This window comes from Podarcis cretensis (assembly GCF_951804945.1).
Source record: "Podarcis cretensis genome assembly, chromosome: 2".
NCBI lineage: Eukaryota > Metazoa > Chordata > Lepidosauria > Squamata > Lacertidae > Podarcis > Podarcis cretensis.
In genome coordinates, this window is record NC_137171.1 from 36621166 (window position 1) to 36633641 (window position 12476).

General features: G+C 43.7%; 1 long non-coding RNA gene across 1 annotated transcript; it reads right to left on the reverse strand.

Annotated features, from left to right (window-relative positions):
* Positions 1-1007: 1007 nt before the first annotated feature.
* On the reverse strand, positions 1008-9031 carry LOC307210427. The gene is made up of 2 exons (XR_013835989.1): positions 3923-9031; positions 1008-1365 (listed from the first exon to the last, which is right to left on the reverse strand). It is a non-coding gene; the product is annotated as an uncharacterized lncRNA (long non-coding RNA).
* Positions 9032-12476: the final 3445 nt, after the last annotated feature.

A 12476-nucleotide genomic window follows, 5' to 3' on the forward strand; every position in this document is an offset into this window, starting at 1 on the left:
ATGTCACGCACATGCGCAGAAGCAGCGAATCACAACCAGCGCACACGCAGGTTGCATTCGCTTCAGGATGCGAACGGGGCTTCAGAACAGTTCCCGTTCGCATCCAGAGGTACCACTGTACTAACACTATTATGTGGCACATTAAGTTTATCCATATTTACTGACCTCCGTTCTCATTTGGACGGGTAAATACATTAGGTTTGTGATGGTGTCGTAGATTTTACTTAGGATCTGTGCTGGATATTCTTTCAACACCAGGATATTAAAGTTAGCAAGTCCTCTTAGAAATCTATAGTTTGTGGTTGAAAGTATGAGCAGTAGTTCTAAGCTGCAGACATTGAAAGGATTAAGGATGTTCTTGCAGTTCAACAATTATTTCATTATATGTCATAAATTATCATCCTTAAATTATTTTCTTAGTTCTGTGAAACCATGATTTCCATAAATAAAGATTTCCTAATAATCTTCCTCCTCCATGCTTGCATTATAAAACAGTGCAGTAAGAGGTGATTAAACCTGGGGCTATTTTTTTGCTTGTATTTATTATACAAAGTGCTAAACATGGCTGATATGCATGGCTTATAGCCTTATCAAAATGTGAGCAATGCCAGAGTGTATTGTTTAGACTTGTCAAAACATTAATTTTGTCCAGTATTTAAATCTTTTCGAGTAAAATCTGATTTTTAAATGGGCCAGCATAGCTGCTTCATAGTGTTTTCTAATTCATGGGAGAGCTATTCCTTTCTCCTTCATTGTTATGTAGAGTCTTCAAAGTTACTCTGGGTCTTTTCTTTTGCCAGATAAAAACTATAAATATCCAATTATCAAAAATTTCGGGTGAACTAATGGTAAATTTAAAAAATACAATAGTATTTTTGACAATACTATCATTTTCAAGGCAGCCATTTGCCCCAATTGTTATTTATTTGTGACCAGTGTTTTTATTCATTTTTGTCTTTGTTTTACTTCAGATAGTATGATTATGTTTTAAAAGATTTAATGCACTCATTTATTTATTTATTAACAATGTATGTATATTACCCAACAGCTAATATACAGGTGAATAATAAAGTTTAAAATGCATAAATATTTTTTAAAAGCAACAAAACAAGCAATAAAACATTAACCGATAAAACTATCAACAGCAAACCGTGTAAAATAGCATAAAAATAGCAGATTGGACTATTGGAAATCTTGACAAATAAATTGAGACTTGCATGAGAATAAATTTTAAAAGGAAATTTCACTGCAACTTGCGTTGATTTATGAGTACAGCTGAACATGGCAATCTTCTGGCAGCAGCTCTTTGTATTGTATAGTTGATGTAACTCTCCTAACCCCCCTTCTTTGGTGAAAGAGGCTCACCTATGGAAAAAAGGGCAAGTTTTATTTTATATAATCCTTTTGTCATAACGTCTCTTTGAATTAAACTTTAATTATTTTTATTACTTCAATCCATCTCAAAGCATTATTTAATATTTTGCACCATAGTTGGGTTTAACACCTAAACAGTTACAGTAGTATGTATGCTAATATTGTGGAAATTCCATCTTTGGTGTTTTATAGCCTCTATTTTGGAAATGTGATGTTTCTCCTTATTGTTAAAAATCTAATATTTATTTATTTAAAAAAGATAGCATAGAAAAGCACTAGAGTATCTTAAGGATTTAAAATCCCAGAAAATAAAAAGGACCACAATGTGGGTGCCAGGCAAGTACCTCTAGCGAGGGCATTCCATAACAGGGCATGACCACCGAAAGGGTATCATATTAGATGCTGTAAGAAAATAACACTGTGAAATCTAAAAATACTGACAGGGTGAAGATTTAGGCCGTGTTCCTATGAATAGAGATAATGGAGGAAGCACTAGACTCCCAAGAAGCAGCACAGGGCATTGGCCTTCCTTGCCAACCTCTTATTCAGTCCAATCCTAAACATCTTTATTCAGAGGTAGCACTGAACTCAGTGAGATTTACTCTCTAGTAAGTGTGTGGAAGATTACTCAATACATAGGTTAGAAGGAACCTGTTAGTTACACTTTTCTTCCTGTTTGGAAGCTGCAGTGCCTAGCTTAAGAGAGACCACAGACACTCACATGAATGGGGGGGGGGGACGGACAGACTGAATACAGACTTTAGCAGGGATAGTCAATGTGTTGCTGCCCTCTAGCTCCTATAGCTTCTATAGTCCCTGATGACTGGCCAGGCTGGCTGGGGGTGATGGGAGCTCAGCAACGTCTGGAGGGCACCATATTGGCTACCACTGCTTTAAGGTATTAGACGGGGGTTTATTTTCATTGTATTATTGACAGGGGTGTACGGGGAGGGGTAGTACTTCTGGTGAGAGACAAATTGTGCTCCTTCTGGGGGAGTTAGTCCATCTTGGTCCCCACCTGCACTCAGCTCTCATCTGTGGCTCATAGAATAAGGTTACCAGACGTCCCCGTTTCCCGGGGACAGTCCCCAGATCTAAACATCAGTCCCCATACAAAATCCATTGAAGTTGAAAAGTGTCCCTGGATTCATTGAAAAAAATCTGGTAACCTTATCATAGAAGCTGTCAACATGCTACAGCAGCCACACTCTGGGAATGGCTTCAATTGGCCAGCTAAACTGAGTGAGGTCTAGCTGATGGGTCTCAAACCCTTGGTGAGTTAAGGACCCTCCAGGTGAAGACAGGCTGAAGCTGAGTGAGTGGATGAAACCAAGAAATGGCCAAGAAGGTGGTTTCTGCATGTGCTGTAGAGGGAAGCGAGGGACAGAGGAACAGCCTGGGAAAATAGTAGCCTATCTAGGAGAAGGAAAACTCTGATCCTAAACCTCTGCTGCCTTGCAGTTTATCTTCAGGAGAAGAAAAGGATAAGGAGTAAACCCTACACAAATCCAGTTCCTAATGTGGCTGGATGGCACCTTGTACGCCTCCTTCCAGCAACCAAACTGGTGCCAAATGTATTGCTCTGCTTTCCTTTGGACCACATCAGCAAGGCTGAGAGGGGAACCATGTTATCTGGGCAGCCCAGGACCTCCATCCACACACTGCCCAGGCTTGTGCCCTGGGGAGGTCACTTCACCCTTGGAGGCACACTCCATTGTCTCTCAAGATAGATGGATGCTAACCACCATTATTGACATACGTTGTACCCACATCACTGCAAATGGCCAGTGGAGCTGGTTTAAATGAGGTGCAAATCTTTAAATAAGGGGCATGGGGCTGGTTAGAAAATAATTATTTACTACATTATTACATTACATGGCCTTCTTGTCAGAGTTGCCGTTTCTGCTTCTGTTGGCCTTTCCCCCTGCTCATTCCTTTTCAAATTGAGTTTCGATTCCAGAACACTAATAATTTAAAGTGAATTAACATACGTTAAATGAGTCTTTACCTTGGAGGCTGGTTGTGGGTGGGACTGATATCGGCAACCTTATTGTCAAGTCAGGATCCTAGAAATGGTTACTTGGAAGTTTCAGTGTTATAGTGAATAGGATACTATGCTCTTCGTGGTAGGAAGTTGTCTTGCCTTGGGCATTGTATTCTGAACATACCAAAGTGTCTGCCAATGTTTGCTTGATCAAATCCATTCCAGAAGAATATTTGCCCTTCAGAATTACTTTTATCATGTGTCTGGCAGGAGCAATTTAACAGCATCAGACGGACAGCATCTGATACTGACTCTCTTTTTGTTTTCACTCTGGAATTTTAAAACATTTCTCTCTCCAGGAAGTGCTCTTATAATGGCTGACCCGTGCAACGAATAGCTTAAAAGGTCTCAAGGAGATCCTGCGCTGCTCATCCAGGAGGGTAGAGCAACTCCTGCAAAACCTGCATGAATCCCTGCAATTCCCTCCAAGTGTATGCAGAGAAGAGCTGCCAGTAGTCCAGCAAGCAATTCAAAGCACAGTGTGGCAAAGGGCTGTGTTCTTACCCTAACTCCCTTCTATGGGTTGCTCTCATATGCCTTCAGCTTGACTGAAGACTGGGTGAACATCCATTCAACGGTCTGTTCAACGTTGCATTCTCCACATCAAGAGAAAACTGCAGTGGTTCTTTATGATGATGCAGTCTTCATAGCGCACTGTGAGGAAGCTGAACAGAGATCCACCAAGCCTGCAGGGAGTTTGACCTTACCACCCCCCTGACAAAGACCAATTTCCTGGGTCAGAACATCGCCAGCACTCCATGCATCAGCACTGGCGACCACATGCTTGAGATGGTAGACACTTTTGTATACCTGGGCTCCACCGTAACCAGCAACCTCTCATCGATGCTGAGCTGGACAAGCATATTGGTAAGACAGCTACAGCTATGGCTCCCCTCTCCAAGAGTACGGGAGAATGTAGTGCTAATGACCAATAGCAAGATGAAGGTCTACCAGGCTTGTGTGCTGAGCACGCTGCTTTATGGAAGTGAGTCATGGGCAGTGGCGGAGGAAGGGGGCGGTCTGCCCCGGTGCCAGCCTGGGGGGTGACATCGCTGTGGGCAGGCACCTCCCCCTTGGGACCCCTGGGCAGATGCCGCCCCATTGGGATGATGCTTGCACGGGCGGGCGCCTACCCAATTGGGATGACGGCTTGCACGGGCGGGCAGCTCCCCCTTGGGACACTTGCTTGGGTGGGCACCTCCCACTTGGGATGCTCAGGCGGGCGCCTTCCCCTTGGGACGCCCCCACGTGCGACGTGCTACGCCCCTGCCATCCTGGGTACCGAATCCCCATCCTCCGCGACTGGTCATGGACAACTTACAGAAATGATGCCTCAATGCTTTCCACATGTGCTGCATCAGGAAGATTTTGGGCATCACATGGCAGAACAGAGTCTCAAACAAAGATGTGCTCTCCCAAGCCCACATTCCAAACAAATTCACAATGATGTCTCAGCAACCTTTGCAATGGCTTGGTCATGTCCACAGAATGGAAGATGGCAGGATCATCTATGGGGAGCTGTCTTCAGGCACCAGGCTTGTTGGCAGACCAACTCTGTATTACAAAGATGCCTGCAAACGTGCCGTGGAGCCTGGCTGCATTAACCGTGCCACGTGGAATCCCTTGCAGATGACCGCAGCACCTCGAGACAGGTAGGTGGTGTATCTACAGCAGTGATCGGAGGAGGAATGACCCCTAGGAGCACAAAAAGAAGAAACGCATAGCACATCTGCATCAGCACAACTGGATGCCTTCATCTGCCCCAGCTGCAACAAAACATGTCAGTCTCTGCAGCCACAGCAGGTGCTGTAAGTCTCCTATGCTTTGACTTCACCCCAAAGGTGCATGCTTCTATTGCCTCCTGAGAAAAGATGCCATCAACAAATAGCTTACACCTGGACTGTGAAGAAACGCTAACGTAAGCTTCGTGAAAATGCCCAATATGCCCCCTTAAAGACAGATTGCCTCGCACGCCATGTCTCTTATAAGCAAATCCCTTTAATCATACTTTTAAGTATAAATGGAAAGAAAAGCCTTTTTTTGTGTTCTTCTCAAAATAAACAAGGTGATAGAAAGATGTTGCTTTTGCATCCAATGTGAAAGGATTGAAAAAATCTGGATGTTCAAGTCCTTACCTGCTTCAGGGAGAGTGTTCCATTACCTAACACATTCTTTCTATGCCCATCATAGTTCTAAAGCAGGCTTCCTCAACCTCAGCCCTCCAGATGCTTTGAGACTACAGTTCCCATCATCCCCAACCACTGGTCCTGCTAGCTAGGGATCATGGGGGTTGTAGGCAAAAAACATCTGGAGGGCCGAGGTTGAGGAAGCCTGTTCTAAAGAGTATGAAGCATTACATGACTGCATTGACTCTGACATGCATCGCTGAACTTTGGAAGCACATCTTCATACTGCTAGAATGTATGTGTTAAGTGAGCCCTTCCAGTGAAGAGCAAAAGGAAGCAGGCCGCAGCACCCGTATTAGCTGATTTTTGAAACAGTGACCAGAAAATAGGAGCCAACTCCTAGGGGCTGAAGTCCCTTCGGTCCCCCCAATAAAATATTTGAGGGGCTGCCCTCCCCCAGTTGATAGGCATTGCCATTCAAAAGGTGTGCATGCACTTCAACTTGTGATTATGTGGGGCAGGGGTTCCTTCAGCCCCCCCCCCATATTTTATTCAAGTTGGACCCATATTTTATTCACCCCTGGACCAGAAACAATGTAAGTTGCAGGGAAATGGCCTACAGCTATACCCAATTAAGGCGGGGGAAGATGATGGCACATTAAATCAAAATGCCCAGATGGCTTCAGTGGCTACAGATGCCAGCTGGTTTGCCAACTGATGGCCCTTCCAGAATGCAGAAGCAGCTAAGGTGCTGGTGGGTACCACAGGCTAGGCACGTGTTGCACCAGTTCTTAAGACCTGCACTGGTTGCCTGTGTTTGTATAAGCACAATTCCAGGTGCTTCAGGTATTTGGGGCCCCATACAACTTGGCCACTAAATACCTGGAGGATCCTCCTCCTTTATAGGCCTGCCCATGTGTTGAGATCTGCAGGGGAGGCCCTGCTGACAGTTGTGTCTCCCTGTGATGTTCACAGGTTGGTCGTGCATGAACAGGACCTTTTCTGTGGTGACCCCCCCCCAAACTGAGGTATATCTGGCCTTACCGTTGTAAACATTTCAGCATTAGTTCAAGATGTACCTTTTTGCACAGCTCTTTGAAGAGAGAAGATGAGATCAAAATACCCCTCCCATTGGACTGGCGTTACTATTTCTGCTCATTAATTTGGTTGAACTTATGGTCCCATCATGTCTACTTGTACTGAGTTGCATGTATCCCACCCTGGGACATGGTGAAGGGTTGGGCTATAAATGCATACAAACAGAATTAGCAAAATACTGGGAGTAGGAATAGATGGGGTGCATTTTCCTTCAGTCCTTCCTTCCCAGCAGAGAGAAATGTGTGGAGAACATAGAAGTAACAAACGAAAACAAGAACAATAACCAACAGTCATCCTACCTTGAAGGAGAAAGAGGCCAGCAGCAAGTGGATCTCAAGAAATAAAGGTTTTATTTATTTATTGAGGTTTATCCTCACACTACTGGATAGCAGGAGATGTGAGATTATCTGTCTATATTAGTGAATGCCCACTGAGAAGTAGCTTTACTGTCCACATATTACGACTATCACCCTGGTCAGCACAACCATTCTTGGGGCAACACTTTTCAGTTGTGATGCTGGAGGAATTAAAAGGTAGAAAACGGCAGGTGGTGATGACAACTGCCATTCAAAGCAAAAGTTTATATAATTCTTACTTTCAGTGATGATGTGAGTCAGTTCCCTGCTGCTGATTGTATAGCAGTGTGTGTCATGCATAAGGAGTTTCATTTATTCGCTCCATTCCCAGTTTCTTTTTTGTTAAACTGCTCAGGGCACCCGGCCATTTGCAGCAACAACTGTATTGTTAATGTTTTGTTAAAGTTCCCAGAAGCTTATAATTATGAACGCCAAGCAATTGCAATTACTGTTATAATCCAAGCTCTGCTCCAAGGCATGTGCTACAGCTAATAAAGAGGCAGAGTTCGCTCCAGATTTTCTAATGAGCTTGCCAGTTTGCCATCACGCTGGACCCAAATAATTGAGCAGGGACCATCCCTGATTCAAGACAGGAAAAGCAAGAGAGAGTTTTGGAGCAGATGTTCTAGTACAGTGCCAAGTAAAGCAAAATGGCTTAAGGAAACCTTCCATGTTCTTTGACTGCAGAGACCAATTGTTATTAGAAGCATTTTTCAAACAAGACTAATAACTTCTCTACTTAGCAAGCTATCACGGTAGGATGCAGATTACCCGGTAAGTTATAATATAGGGCTTTGCAGCCTGAGGGATTCCAGGTTGAGACCAAGACAATGTTCCAGTCTGGTCTTACACATCTTTATTTAGAAGGAAGTCCCACTGAGTTCAGTGGGGCTTATTTCCAAGTAAGTGTACACAGGGCTTCAGCTTTAGTGACATGAACAGTATTTACTGAGAGCTAGGACTGTTGACAACAATACCAGTGGAAAAGACATAAAATGGTGCATTTGTGAGCAGGGATTTAACCAGTCAAAAGCAAAGGAATGGAACAGCAAGAGGCAGCATTGCCCAAAATTACAAAAACAAATGACAGTATCAGAGTCAATAGGATAACATTAGGCTATGGTGACTGGCCTATTTTTGTCCCTTATTATGGACTTCATGTTAACTTTTGTGGATGTTTTCTCTTTCCTGAGAGTTAGGCAATGGACTGTTCCATCCCACTTGACTTTCTTTCCCAGCAGTATTATATGGTAGAGGCAGTGGAAGCAGCAGGAGGCTCAGGAAACTGAATGGAGAGGGCAGCCCTTGGCCGCAGGGTGCTTATTTCCCTGACCCCTTGCTCCCACTGCCTTCTGCTGGGCAAGAAAGCAACCCATAGCCAGGTGCCTGAGATGGAAGCAGCCTGTCTCAGGGAACTGGATGAAGGGCATATTGTTCTCCAACATTGTGGAATGGCCAGTCAGAGGCATGAGAATATCCACATTCTTTTTGTAATAGGCCACAGCCACTCCAAGTGCATCCATGGTGTCATGGACAGTAGTGGAAAACCTTTAAAAATAGCTGGAGGGGAAGGTCAGCTGTGTGACAAACAGGGCACTACCTATCAATTCAAAATAAACGTTTGTTTGGGAATCAAGACAGTACTAAGGGCGCCAGGGAGATCACAAAAGTTCATAAAACTGCATGTTTGAGAACTATAATTTGAGATTAACAAAATTTATAAAAGGTTCTGCTATGGAATCTATAAAGTGAGTTTCCAGATTCTGTTAAAGAATAATCCAATGTTACTTATTCTAATCTCTGCTTTAAAAAAATAAAAAATCCTCCATACTACTTATTCCTGACAAGTAGTCAATATAGTACATCCAGTGATATTACAGTGAGCTCCAAACTATCAGCAGAACCAAGAACCAAGCGAAAAAGAAGTACTGTATTTTTTGCTCTATAAGACTCACTTTTCCCCTCCTAAAAAGTAAGAGGAAATGTGTGTGTGTGTTATGGAGCGAATGCAGGCTGCGCAGATATCACAGAAGCCAGAACAGCAAGAGGGATTGCTGCTTTCACTGTGATCCCTCTTGCTGTTCTGGCTTCTGAGATTCAGAATATTTTTTTTCTTGTTTTCCTCCTCCAAAAACTTGTGGTCTGGTGCATCTTATAGAGCGAAAAATGTGGTACATCCAGATGGCTCAAAAAGGTGAGCTGTCACTACCATTTGCTAAATAGGAAAGACTGCCAAATACTATGTAGAATTCACATTTGCAGTAACTGAGATATAGTGAAAATATTCCTGAACTGCTTCATGGGAGTCCTACAAACTGGAACTTCTACATTATCAACAACTGGCAAAATGAGAAAACCACAAACTTTAAAACGTTGGTTTAGTCATAGCACCATCTAGTGGAATACAAAGTTATCACTGGGAGTATCTCATAATATACTGTAATACTGTATAAAAACAATTCTGCTCTTACAGAAATGAAATTACCATAGTAATAAACCTAAAACCAGCATATAAATAAGTTACAGATAACATGAGTGATGCTCATGTTCTCCATGATTTAAATACTGGTTTTGAGTTCATTTTGTTTCTCAGATAGTTACAAGACAGCCTAACAAGCATCTAAACAGAAATAAGTTCCATTTGAGTTAACGCCCAGGTAAATGGGTATAGGATGTATAGAATGTAACATATGTCTCATTTAACTGCTGCTGCTGCACTGTGAGTTGGGAAGGCCACTCCCTCCTCAGGCTAATTCCACCTGGCCCAGGGGGCGGGGCCCAGACTGACTCACTACCGCCACAGCTTGGGAGGCCTCATGAGGCACTGGGACACTGCTGCTGCTGCTGCACCGTGGGTGTTGGGGAAGGCCGCTCCCTCCAATGTTGCCTTTTGCATTTAAAAGAAACAAAAAATTCAAAAAGTGAAAGTAACTTTCTTTTGTTGGATCTGCTTTCAAAAGATGGATACAAATAGAAATTGTCTCCTCTAGAGGGAGTTTGTTAAATTGTTGCTGGAGTCCATCTGGGGACTTTACAGCTGTGGTGATTAGGATCCTGGGAACAGACTGTGACCTTGAACAAAAATGTGTTTGGAAGAAGTTTTGGTGCTTGCTTTTTGCAAGACAAGTGCTTTGTTGGAGCAGATGCATGAGAAGATGGATTTGATGACTGTTGCAGTCAAAAATTTTGGACAAACAACGAATACTTATACAGAAACCATCCAGGAGCCAACTCAAGAACCTGATATGATAGAGCAAGTGCAAACGCAGAAGATAATGGAGGAGGTTGCTGTTGAACCTCAAGTAATACAAATGGAGAAGCCCGAGGCCCTACAGGGGCATAAGCCATTGTTGTTGAAGGTTGAATCTGGAGTGGGCCGGGGGGGTCTGGAGTTGTGGGGGCCCTTAAGTTTGGAGGGACTTGGAAACATGCCTTTAAATATTTTCTGGACTACACTGTTGATTGTGGGGAATGGGACTGTGGGGAATGGGCCGATCTGCTGAGGGGAGACAAGAGATATTTTCGAGTTGGAACATCCCCGAGACCTACTTCTCAATGAGAAAGGAAAGAAATTAAGAAAGAGATCAACAAAAGATAAGGTAAAGTGCAAGTACAAACAAGAAGAAGATCTGCAGAAGGGACATGGAAAAGACTTAAGAGCCTCAGACATAAGATTACCAGGTTGATGGACTAGATGGAATGGACAGTAAGGACTGACATAACCTGAGACCAGGAAAAAGAGACGCTGGAGGAAGATTGGAAGAATTTTTTTTTAAAAAAAATTATTTTGGGAATTAGTGCAAAATTAATGAGCATTAGGAAAAATGTTGGAATGAAAATATTTGGTTTTAGTAGAAATGATATAAGGAATTATGTACAAATAAATATTAAGTTTTAAGCTTTAAGGTATTTTATGGTAAGATAAGGTTAAAATAAATTAAGGTAAATTGAATGACAGAATATAGTGAAAGATGGAAAGGATTTGCTGAGTTAACTAATAGGTTAGACTGTTAAGACAAATTACTCAATAAAAATTGAGAAAGATGGAAAGAATTTGCTGGAACAAATAACTAAACTAGAATACAAAAAGGGAGGTGTGAGGAGGTCGATGAAACAAGTAAATGAAGGATGGAGATATGGAATATTGGATGTGTGTGTGTGTGTGTGTTTAATTGTTATTAGTGTATTGGTTTTTATGTGTGTGTTTTTTTCTTTCCTCCTTTTTTGATGTACTGTTATGTATGTTTTGTTAATTTTTTGTTGTTCTCTCTTTTGCCTTTTTCTGTAATTTTTGAAACTTCTAATAAATATCATTAAAAAAAACAAAGAGATACGGATATGCTCGTACCCCTTCCAATCTGCGCCCCATCCCGAGGGACAAGGGTAGGGTGAGCAAGGATTACTCACCTCCATCACTGGTGTTGTGCAATGCCAGGTCTATAGGCAACAAAACCGCCACCCTGCGAGATTTCTTCACCTCGCAGGGGGTTGACCTGGCTTGACGAAGACCTGGGTGCGCGAAGGGGAAACTGTTACCTTACGAGAGATGGCGCCCCCAGGTTTCTCTGTCCTCCAGTCACGGACTGTGGGCTGGGGGGGAGGGGTGGCATTATTAATCCGGGAAGATTGTTCTTTCAGGGCTCTACCATCGCCATCGATCCCCGGCATTGAATGTGTTGGCCTAGTGTGGGGCTCCGAGGTGAGCTTGGCTGTCTGGCTGGTGCACCAGCCACCTAGCACACCAGCAGCCACCCTGTCAGGCCTGCTGGAGGTGGTGGCCGGCTGGGCCTTGGAGTTCCCTAACCTATTGGTATTGGGGGACTTCAACATCCATGCTGATGCCACTCCCTCCTCACAGGCTCTGGACCTGGTGTCTTCCATGGCAACACTAGGGCTCTCCCAGTTTGTTTCGGGCCCCACACATCAAGCAGGCCACACGCTGGATTTGATCATTGACGTCGGTATAGATGTGATCATGTCTCCTTCGATGAAGGTGCCATGGTCTGATCACTACGCTCTGAAAGCCAGGATTGATTTTCCACCCCCACCCTGCTTAGGTGGCAAGCCAATTTGGGCTCGCCCGCAGAGGCTGATGGACCCTGATAGATTCCATCAGGCCTTGCGGGACCTTGCTCCCCCTGGTGACTCATTGACTGAGCTTGTTGAGGGCTGGAATATCCAGCTCCTAGCAGCCATCGATGAGATCGCACCTAGGTGCCCTCTGTGACCCCGCAGAAACCGGGCTCCCTGGTTTACCGAGGAGCTTCGGAAAATGAAGCGGGACCTCAGACGGCTAAAGCGAGTATGGCGGGGTGCCCGTGACGGAGCCTCAAGAACATCTTATAGGGTTTTTATGAAAACCTATGAGATGGTAGTGAAGGCTGCTAAGAAGTCCTACTTCTCGGCCTCCATTGCCTCCTCTAGCTCTCGCCCGGCGCAATTATTTAGTATAATTAGGTCTTTAACGTCCCTTGAAGG